The following is an 11,366-nucleotide window of genomic DNA, read 5'->3' on the forward strand; positions in this document are numbered from 1 at the left end:
AGAAGCCATCTCTAACCACTTGATCCTCCGTTCACTCTACGTACCATGATTTGATCTTATTAACTCAATAAGTCTCATCATGATATGTAATTATTGTGGTAATTTTTTTTTCTTTTCTATTGTCTTTCTATCCCAACTAGTATATAATTAAGATTCTTCTCTGCATGGTTCACTGAATCCCCACTTCTGCTTGGCAATAAATGCTGGCTGAGGGGAAGGAAGGAAGGAAGGAAGGAAGGAAGGAAGGAAGGAAGGAAGGAAGGAAGGAAAGAATATGCCACTAGTTGATGCAGTATATGGTAAAGGTGTGGTAGGAAAATGATATAAAAATCTACATTACAAAGAAAATATCACAAAAAAGGCTGATGTAGTCTTCTAACGCAGCTCAGAAAAATGGGACATTGAAAGAGAAGTAGAAATGTGATAGAGGGAGGAACTTTTAGGGAGTTGTTTAACCTTCAAATGTCTGAGTTTTAGGGGTGGAAACAGGCCTGCCCCTCATGCATGGGGATGTTCTGGAGCCAGAGATAATGCATAAAAGCTGCTGAGTGCTAATTAACTCTGTCTGGGCTCAGGAAGCAGGTCTGAGTGGCTGCTTGCAAGGTCTGTAGCTGAAAATATTTCTTGCCAACTGCCTGGAGGGGCTGATAAGAGAAATGACTGCATTCTGGAAATTAACATATTCTAAGCAGGTCAGAGGCCTGGTTGTTGAAAACCGGGGTAAAGATGGAAAGAAAGGTAAAGCTACCCCCATTTTAGTTACCATGCCTCAGGAATGAAACTGAATTCCTTGACAAGGACCGTTGCCTTGGAGTCAGCAGTGGGTGGCAGTTGAGTTTAATTTTGAGGGGTAGCTACTGGCAAAAACAGGATTAAAAAGTATGCTTGTATTTTTGTGCTGACTTCTAGTCTCTCACTTTGCCCTCTCCTATTGAGCAGTGACTTCACACTTATTTTTCTCTTCCCTTGAAAAGTTGAGTATTTCTGCTACCCCATTTTATACGCATTCTCTGGATGATTTCTTAAGTACCAGATCTCCCAGGACATCATAGTTTAGGAAAACGAGCACTGAGCTTAACATCAGAAAAGATAAGGATTCTAGTTCTGGTCCCTGTTCTGTAGGGGTATTAATTATGATTTCTTTGGTTGAAATTCACAGCATTCCAGATCAAAAACTTAAGAAAACCATTGGCTTACATAATTGAAGTTCAAGGGAGGTGCAGACTTTAGGCAGGGATTTAGCAACAGCAGCAAGGTTGGTCTCCTTTCCATCTCTCAACCCTCCTTCTTTTGACCTAATTCAAACTCTAACCCTTTTTAATTAGACAGTGTTTCATTATTGACTATCTCTGATGGACTATCTCTGATAGCAAAGGCTGGGACTGGAAAATCTAGGGGCAGAAATATAATATTGGGAACCAGCTATAATTGTAAGAGATATTAACCATGCTCTGTTGTTTGTGATTGTTTTGTTCTGATTAAAGTAAGCACATTCTAACCTGGCTGGGAGTTGCATTTGGGACCTGGGAGCTCACCTGGAAATGCAGCCCATCCTCTCCATCCTGGAGCTGCCTATTATCATGGAAAGACTAACAACCTTGTTGCAGAAACCAGAGCCCTTTGCATATTGCCAGCCCTTTGAAGACCCCCAGCCTTTACACACCTGCAGGCCTTTGCAAATCTCCAGCCCCTATTACCTGTAAAGGGCCCATTTGATGTCCCCAGGACCACATGAAAGGAGAGAGGAGATATTTACCAAAGGAAAGGATGCTTGTCAGAAAGACGACCACCTTTCCTATTATTTTCTCAGCTGTAAAATAATTGCATTTAGTAAGATTCCAAATGTGGATATGCTCTGAAAACCATAAATCCTTTCATCAATGAAAGCTGGTGTGGTCATATAAAAACTTCTCTTTGTTTTATGATTCCAGAATCTTTGCTATGCAAGGTATCAGTTGGCTTGTAGGGCTGCTGGAAAGATTAAGTGGGACTGTGTGTATGAGAGCATTTTACAGAACACTTAGCAAGAAGCTAGTGCCCAGTCTTAGTATCTCTCCCTCATGCTAGGCAATTTGCCAAAAGTTTTACTTGAAGAATATAATGGTTGAAATTAGTCATTTCTACTAAGCAACAAAGACATTTGGGAATGAGTAGGTAAAACTTCCAGTATTAGTTAATATATATATATTACTCTGGGTGAAATCATTAGAATACACAATTCGTGGATATACTTGTGGATATGCTTGTTTGGACTGATTGGTATTATTGTTGTTATACCTTGAATAGAATGGATATTGTTTATTTTTTAGGTAATAATAGAGTAATATAAAATATCTGGGAGCTATTTTGCTTCACCTGAGTATTAAGTGCCCTGGCTTCTAGATACATTTTATTTCTATCATTTACAAACCACTATAACACTATAAACATTACCCTTTCTGGATGGAATTACCTATAAAATAATTTGTTATGTAATGTTGCCAATTATCAGGCTAAAGCATACCCATTAAGGGCATTTACCTTGTAATTTGTGATGAGAGACTGGGTGAAATAAAGCATGAAATATGATTATTGCGGCTGAGGATATAAGGATACAAAGCCACTCATTTATTTCAGGACTGGGAATTAATTGAATGGGATATGTTAACTTTAGAAAGAGGATTGCCACAGAGCACAGCTTTTTCTGCTACCTCTTCTAGACTCAGATGATTTCCCCTCAAGAATCCAGTCTTCATCCAGTTCCATAACTGCCCTGTCCCACCAGCTCTCCTCCTCCTCTACCTTAGACCTCCAAATTCTAATGCTCTGGACCTCTGTCTCTCACTAGGTTTGACCATTCAAAAAGCAGCTTATTGAAGGAGTTCAGTGCATGTTCTCTGGAGAAAGAATGTCTGGCTCTAAATCCTGGCTTTGCAATTTACTGGTATTAACACTTTCAGGGCCTCAGTTTCCTCATTCTGTAAAATAATGATAGTAATGATAGCAATTAACTCACAAGACTGTTACAAGGATTAAGTGAGCTAACTGTTCATTAAGTGTAAGTTTTTCAATAAATGTTATAGTGATTTTTTTCATCACAAAGGCAATTGATAACATTACAGAAACATGAAAAATAAAAACGTAAGCATAGTCCTAGTAGCCTAACCCTGTGGTCGGCAAACTGCAGCTTGTGAGCCACATGTAGCTCTTCGGCCCCTTAATGTGGCTCTTCCTAAGCCTTAGGAGTACCCTAGTTAAGTTAATAACAATGTACCTACCTATATAGTTTAAGTTTAAAAAATTTGGCTCTCAAAAGAAATTTCAATCGTTGTACTGTTGATATTTGGCTCTGTTGACTAATGAGTTTGCCGACCACTGGCCTAACCCATACCTAGCTTTTGAAAATGGAATTTTGTCTTCTGTATCTTTTCCATGGTATAGAGAAAACACAAATGTGATCATTAGCTTTTTATACTTTTTTATTACCGAAAAATTTTCCCACATATCCTATATAATAAAAGGCTAATATGCAAATCTACTGAACGGCAGAATGACCGGTCGCTATGATGCACACTGACCACCAGGGGGCAGATGCTCAAAACAGGAGCTTCCCCCTGGTGGTCAGTGCACTCACACAGGGGGAGCGCCGCTCAGCTGAGATACACCACCCCCTCCCCCCCAGTGCAAAATATCATGCACCAGGCCTCTAGTATAACTATAAAGACCAAAAATGCACTTCCCAATTTGAGAAGATCTCTGTAGCAAAAGAGAATTTGTTAAATTTTAAGTATATATATTGCAGGAGTTGAGTACTTCATTAAACAAGTAGCTCATCTTTGAGTTTGATTATCAGGTTAGGCCCATATTTTATAAAGTTCCACCATCCCATGGAGCACTTTGGATGAATTTAATGTATTAGAATCACAGGTTTGGGCTTTGAGGTCAGCCAAGCCTGTGTCCAAATCCCAAATCTGGAGGTTATGATCTTAGGCAAATGACTGAACTTCTCAGATGCCTCATCTGAAAGAATGAGGTTAATAACACTACCTGATTGTGAGAATTATAATAAGTGTAATAAATTACTCTTATTTTAGCTAATACAATGGACACTGATGAACTTTCCTGCAGGGAAGGTATAAGGAAAAGCTGGATGCATTGATATTCTTTAGGGAGTCTGGGCATTGACTATGCTTCTCTTTCCTCGTATGTCCCAGGCCCACTGCAATCAACTATTGCACTGATGCTAGAGAACAAGGAGTGCTACATGTTTGAAGTCAGAAGTGCTCATTGACAGGACCCCAAGTATGAAAGGGCTGTGAGGTAAGACTGGAGCTTTCAGATTCAGCAAGATCCCTTATGCATGGACAGTGTCATTGTCAGCTGTGACTCCATCAGACATTTTGGGCTATAGAGCAGGTCAAGATGCTATAAGAAAATTCCACAGACTGAGTGACTTAACAGAAATTTATTGCTCACAGTTCTGGAATCTGGAAGTTTAAGATTAAGACTTCAACTCGGTGTCTGATGAACAGCCCGCTTCCTGGCTTGTGGTGGCTGCCTTCTCCCTGTGCTCATGTGGCCTTTTCCAAGTGTGTGCATATGGAATGTGGGGACACTGAGCTCCCCCGTGTCTCTTCTTATAAGGACACTAATCCCACCCTTATGATTCATTTAATCATGTTATTCCTTTATAGGCACTATCTACAAATACAATCACATTGAAAGTTAGGGCCTCAACATATGAATTTTGAGGGACACAGGGGCAAAGGGAAGCCATACTGAATTATGTTACATCTGTTCTTCCCAATGAGAGTTGTGTCAGGATCAGATTAAAAGTGGTGTGTGTGTTTGTGTGTGTGTGCGTGTGTTTGTGTTTGTGTCCTCTTCCTCCCAACTATAAGCCACCAGCGTGAGTTGCTGCAGGTGCCCACTGATAGATGCGTTGTCCAAGTGACCAGTCTCATCTCATTAAAGGCAAAGGCTGGGACTGGAAAATCTAGGGCTAAAATGATAGAAAGAAAGATGGTGGCCCCAGTTTCTTGCTTTTACCACCAAGATAATTCTCAAGTGTCACACTCAGGAGGTAGAAGCCACACCTCTCCTACTTGTTTTCTGTTAAATAGACCTCCGGAAAGCTCTAATAACCCAGGATATTAGAGGTTATTGAGAGGCGCATTACACATCGAGATTTCCAATCATGACTCCTTCCAAGAGTTTTCAAAGTAGCTTTCCTTCCTCTGCCTTGAGGATGTGTCTTCTTCAGCTCACTCCTTGCTAATGTATGACACCAGACTTGAGTTCCTGGAGAGAAGTGATTAAGGAGCACAGGCCCCTTACTGAGAAACACATTAGCAAAACCTCTAAAATATGCTCTTTAGACTCACTTGATCTATGATATATGTTATCATTTAATAAATATTGGGCTAGCTTAGGCTCTGTCTACATGTACCAGAAACATCTGTTGACATGATCCTTTAGGCAAGACAAAATAGATACTCTGGTCATTGCTACAAAGTCTTTTACTTTTTATTTTTCCAAAATAGAATTGTGATTCAAGAAACTTAAATGGCATAATTATAAAGTGTGCATTGAGAAAGTGTTTATTTCTCCTTAAAATATTAATTAGGCCCTTCTTAATGTCTATTGCAGAACTCATTCTGAACTTGTTTCTCTTCCAACTGCCTCTTTCGATTATGCATAAATAGGATGAAATTACATATTATATACAAATATGTTCAGAAATTATGTGAATAAAATGCACAATAGGTTTCAGCATTCTTCTCATCCATTGATCAGATTAGAAACAAAATAAGCAATCTGCTCTCTCTGTGTATCCACCTGGTCTATTCCTTTTTCACAGTAGCACTATGGAGCACATTAAGCAATAGAAAGAAAAGAATCAGTCATTTTTACCTCTAGCTGAAAGAAAATTTAGTTTCTTTGTATATTTCCTGAACAGGTGAATTCATCATTATTGTTGCTATTATTATCCCCATCTCTTCATTTTGCAGCCTCTTCTGTCAGCTCCTTACCTCGAAGTTTCAGATGGATCTCTAAACCCAAATTCTATTTTTCAATGGAGGAGTGAAAGGAAGAATGTTTAGTGGACAATTGGAAATATGATCATTTTTAGTAATGTTTGTCCAAACCATAAATATTTTGTTTCCCCAGAAGGTTCACAGTGGCAAGACTTTCCAAAAATGTAATCTTAGAACAGTCTGCAAATTGATTTTCTTTCCTTGTGCTTTCAGGCTGTTGTTTGAAACTGTGTGGGTACGCACCGTGAGTATATGTGATAAACAGCTAATTACCTGTCAGTTACCATGGCAATGTGTATAGGAAGACTAAGAAGCTCAGGTAGCTCTGTTACCCAGCTTGAGAGAAGAAAACCTTCAAATGTCTTACCTCTCAAGCCCTACTGAAGTTCCTGGCAGCAATTTTAGGATGCTCTTCATTTGTCAAGTTCTTATGGAACCGATTTCGCTTCTTTCCTTTGAGTGGAGACTGTGTCAATTTGAGTGAGAGGTGGAGAGAATCAACTTGGAAGAAATTTTGAGATGCTAACACAATAGACTCCTGGCTTAGCTCTGCGGAGTTCTGTTAGCAACAGTTGATATAGCACTGGCCCAGCAAGAAGCCTTCTTCAAGGAGCTCTGCCTAGCCCCATGAATTCCAAGCAACAACAACAAAAAAAAACCTATAGGTCACCAAGAAAACAGTACTTTATTCTTTCTACAAACATTTTTGAGCACCTACTATGGGTCGGCACTCTGCTAGTCTCAGGGGATAACATACACAGTGAACTGGATGTTAGTAAGTCCCTACTTTGGGAGAGACTTCCATTCATTCAAAAAATACTTCTTAAGTATTTACCATGCTCTAAGCACTATGTTGGGTGACCTGGAAATGATAAAGAGAGAAACACAACCCAGATTTGGAGGAGAGATCAGCAGTAAGGAAAAACATCTAGGAGGGAGTTGGCCAGGAAAGGTGGGGAGGGTGGGAGGATGTGATAGGAAGTATTTCAGAGAAAGCGGTAATCTTGTGAACAAGATCGGAGGCAGGTAAATATGGCAGATTCAGGGAAAAGTGGTGACTATGTCTGGAGAGCAGAGTTCAAGACCGGTGAGGCAGCGCCACAAAGACGTAAACAGGGTCAAATCATAAAAGGCCTTAAATAAATTGTGGCGATTGTATTTTTGAAAGACGACTAAAACCACATCTCCCATCCCACATGCTCTTAAAGATGTCACTTTCTCTTATTTCTTTCCATCAAATGGTGATGTGTATGCTCCATCTTCTTGAACCTGGATATTTCCATTTCTGAGACTCGTTTATATAATGCCATACACTTCCATCTTGTTCTCTGAGGACATTTGCTTTTGAAACTGTCACGGTACAGTCAGGAAGCCCAAACTAGTCCATGCAAAAAGACCATGAAGAGAGCCCACATTAAAGTATTTTCGGCAATCGCTGGCTGATGTCCAGCCAACAGCTCACATCAGCCACTAGACATGGGAGTGACTTCTCCTCCAGATGGTGCCGGCCCCCAGCAGTCAGGTTACTCCCAGGCTTCAAGCATTCACAGATGAGATCTCAGACAATTTAGCTCAGAAACAAGCTGCCCCCAGTGAAATCCTAGCCGTAGCTAGCTATTTTATACAGCAGTAGCAAATAGACTACTTCTTAAAGAGTTTGCCCATTTTTTCTGAGTGGGGAGCCCCTGAAGAGTTTTAAGCAGATAAGTAAGAGGCTCAGATTCTCATATTAGAAAGATCATTCTGGCTCTGATGTGTGTGAAACAGTAGTGAGGGTAAACTCCGGAGTCAAGAAGACCAGTTGGGAAGACCAGCTATTGCACAAATTCAGGCAATATGTAAAAATGACCTGAACTTAAGTGATAGTAGAAGAGATGAAGAAAATAATTCAAGAGTTGCATAGGAGCTAGAATCTTTAGGGCCTGATGTTAGATTGGATGTGGCAGGTGGAGGAGAGAAATACAGGAAACCAAGGGTATGTTAGGGTTGTTGTCTTGGTAACCAGGTAACTGGCAGTGCCTTCTATTTTGATAGGGAGCATTGGAAGAAGAGTCACACATTTAGGTGTAGGAATATGCCAGAGAGTCAGAAAGTGGGAGATAATTGATTCTTTGGATGTCCTATGGATCCTTCATACTCCAAAACTACAATTAAAGATGTCCAGGGAAGTACTTGGTTGCACGTGACATTTACAGATGTCTTCTTCTGTTCTCCTAAGTCAAAGAGCAAAAGGTGGAGCAGCCTATCTCAGAATCTCTGCAAATTAGTTGGAGGTGATTGATTGGCAAGCTCATGAGTGAAGCCTGTCTCATTTCAAGGTCCTGCACCAAGAACTGAGGGTGTCAAAGTGATGAGTTAGATAGAATTGCAAATTCAGTCCTTAGTCCAGGAGTCTAACAGCAAGGTAAAACTTGCAATGATATATCATTTAAAAAGGGCAAGAACATAATTTAAAAAATAGACATCAGTCCTAGTGGATTATCAAAGTGCATAATAAAGAGAAGAAATGTGAGCAAGAGAATGCTTAGATACAAAGAAAAGAAAGAAGAGGGAGATGCTAGGGCATGGGTTACATTGGAAGGTGGGCTCTTGTATCGGGCTTCCTTGTGTTAAAGACCAGGGCTTCCACTTGGTAGCTTGGGAAAGTTTTAAACTTCTTCCCCGTCTATGTAGATGCAAAACTACCTAGAGAATTATTTAGTTACAAATATGTTGATGTTGTCCTTATCCAAAAAGGAGAAATGTTTTGGTGAGCCATGTAATCATTCTTTTCTATGAACACTCCTAAGTAATAATAGAGGTGATGGCTCTTTTCATCATCTTGGTGCCCCTGGAGGCTGCTGGGACAGGACTTCTAAAATGACAAATATATCTGAAAGGCTATGGCCCAAGGCCACTTTTGCTGACAATAAGTGGGGTCTCCAGAACCAGAGGGAGCACACAGTTCTTCTTAAAATTCAAGGTGTTTATACTCAAGATGAGACTGAATTCTGTCTAGGCAGAAGATGTGCTCATGTGTACAAAGCAAAGAACAACACAGTGACTCCTGGTGGCAAACTGAACAAAACCAGGTAACTCGGGCTCATGGAAGCGGTGCACGGTCCGTGCCAAATTCTGAAGCAACCTTCCTGCTAAGGCCATTGGACACAGTATCCCTGTAATGCTGTACCCTTCAAAGATTTAAACTTATTGAAAAGTAAATAAGTAAAATGGGTTTGTTCTCTTGTTTAAAAAACATACTAATGGTGATGAGGAAGTTATTGATGATTATGGCAGCTACCTCTCATTAAATGCTCACTAGATTCCAGGCAATGGGCTAAGTACTTTATATATGCATAGTTTATGTTTTAATCCTTTCATAAAATCTAGCAGGCAGATACTATTGTGATCTTTAGCCTATAGGTGGGGTTCTGGATTGAAATGCCCCAGTGTTCAGATTTACAGCTCTGCTACTCTGTGGCCTTATAACCTCACCTGTGTGTACAAAGAGGATAATAACAGCACTCTCTCATAGCTTTGCTGTGTGAATTCCTGAACAGATACATTAAAAAAAACATACAAAAAAACCACTAGCCTGGCGCCTGGCACAGAGTATAGAGCTCTTTGGGTGTGTGGCCTCCATCCTGTTGCACCTTCCCACTTCAGTTGGCTTGTGTTTGCCTTGTCTGTGACTGCCAAATTCCCTGCCCTCCCTCAACCAGCAGGTAGTGTTTGAATACCTAACATATGCACAGTTTGTTGCTAGCTATTGGAGAAAATGGCAAAGATAGATTATTCCTTTGATTATTCCTTTGGCAAATAAAAAGGGTCTTATATATTAAACTAGAGTCCTGGTGCATGAAATCTGTGCATGGGGGGAGGGGGTCCCCTCAGCCCAGCCTGCACCCTCTCCAATCCGGGACCCCTTGGGGGATGTCCAACTGCCGGTTTAGGCCCCGGTTTTGGGCCTAAACCAGCAGTCGGCCATCCCTCTCAAAATCCTGGACCGCTGGCTCCTAATCACTCACCTGCCTGCCTGCCTGGTCACCCCTAACTCCCCCCTCCTACCGGCCTGATCACCCCTCACTGCCTCTATGTGTTGGTCTAATTGCCCCTAACTGCCTCTTGCTGCCAGCCAGGTCACCCCCAACTGCCCCCCTCTGCCAGCCTGGTCGCCCCTCACTGCCCCTCCTTCCAGCCTAATCTCCCCCAACTGCCTCCCCTGCTGGCCTGGTTGCCCCTCACAGCCCCCCGCCAGCCTGGTTGCCCCATGCAGCCTGCTGTTCAGTTGCTTGGTCGTCCCTCACTAACCCCTCTGTTGGCCTGGTCACCCCACACAGCCTGCTTGTTCAGTCATTTGGTCGTCCCTCACTAACCCCCCTGCCAGCCTGTTCATAGGCAGCCATCTTGTGAGGGAGTGAGGGTTAATTTGCATATTACCTCTTTATTATATAGGATAATTTAGGAACCAATCTGAAGATTTTCCTCCATTATCACTAATTAGGAAGCTTTTCAGTAAAAAGACCATTATTCTCTTTATGAACCCCTCCCCCCACCAACATTTTTTTTATAGGAAATACTAGACACCTGGTGCACAAAATTCATGTATGGGTAGGGTCTCTAGGCCTGGCCGGCGATCAGGGCCAAATGGGGCCTTCTGGCTGCCGGTCAGGGCCTCCCTTCCTGGGCCTTCCTTTGTTCCGCACTGCTCCCTGGTGGTCAGCGCATGTCATAGCGAGCAATCAATCTCCCGGTCGAACTTCCATGGGGACAATTTGCATATTAGGCATATATATATATATATATATATATATATATATATAATATTTAACTAATTAATATAATTTAAAGAGGACATGGTCTATGAGTACAGGACCAAATGTCAATTCTGAAGCTATAAGGACAACTTGGGGAGGTGGGGGAGAAATAAACAAATGCAAAATAAAGTTACATGTTTTGTTAAAAGCCTTTTAATCAGCCTCAATCTCATGCTTCAAATGTACCACTTCCTAGGGCAGTGATGGCGAACCTATGACACACGTGTCAGAGGTGACACACGAACTCATTTTTTTAGTTGATTTTTCTTTGTTAAATGGCATTTAAATATATAAAATGAATATCAAAAATATAAATCTTTGTTTTACTATGCTTGCAAATATCAACAAATTTCTATATGTGACACGGCACCAGAGTTAATCTTTGTTTTACTATGCTTGCAAATATCAACAAATTTCTATATGTGACATGGCACCAGAGTTAAGTTAGGGTTTTTCAAAATGCTGACACGCCGAGCTCAGAAGGTTGGCCATCACTGCCCTAGGGCTTACTGAAGACAAATGGGTCAGTCCATTCCCAGACAGAAAGCATTAG

The 11,366-nt window shown here is 41.2% G+C and overlaps 1 pseudogene; it reads left to right on the forward strand.

Annotated features, from left to right (window-relative positions):
• Nucleotides 1-8,876: 8,876 nt before the first annotated feature.
• On the forward strand, nt 8,877-9,201 carry LOC106698826 (annotated as a pseudogene).
• The last annotated feature ends 2,165 nt before the right edge of the window (nt 9,202-11,366 follow it).

This window comes from Myotis lucifugus, unplaced genomic scaffold (assembly GCF_000147115.1).
Source record: "Myotis lucifugus unplaced genomic scaffold, Myoluc2.0 scaffold_243, whole genome shotgun sequence".
NCBI classification, from domain to species: Eukaryota; Metazoa; Chordata; class Mammalia; order Chiroptera; family Vespertilionidae; genus Myotis; species Myotis lucifugus.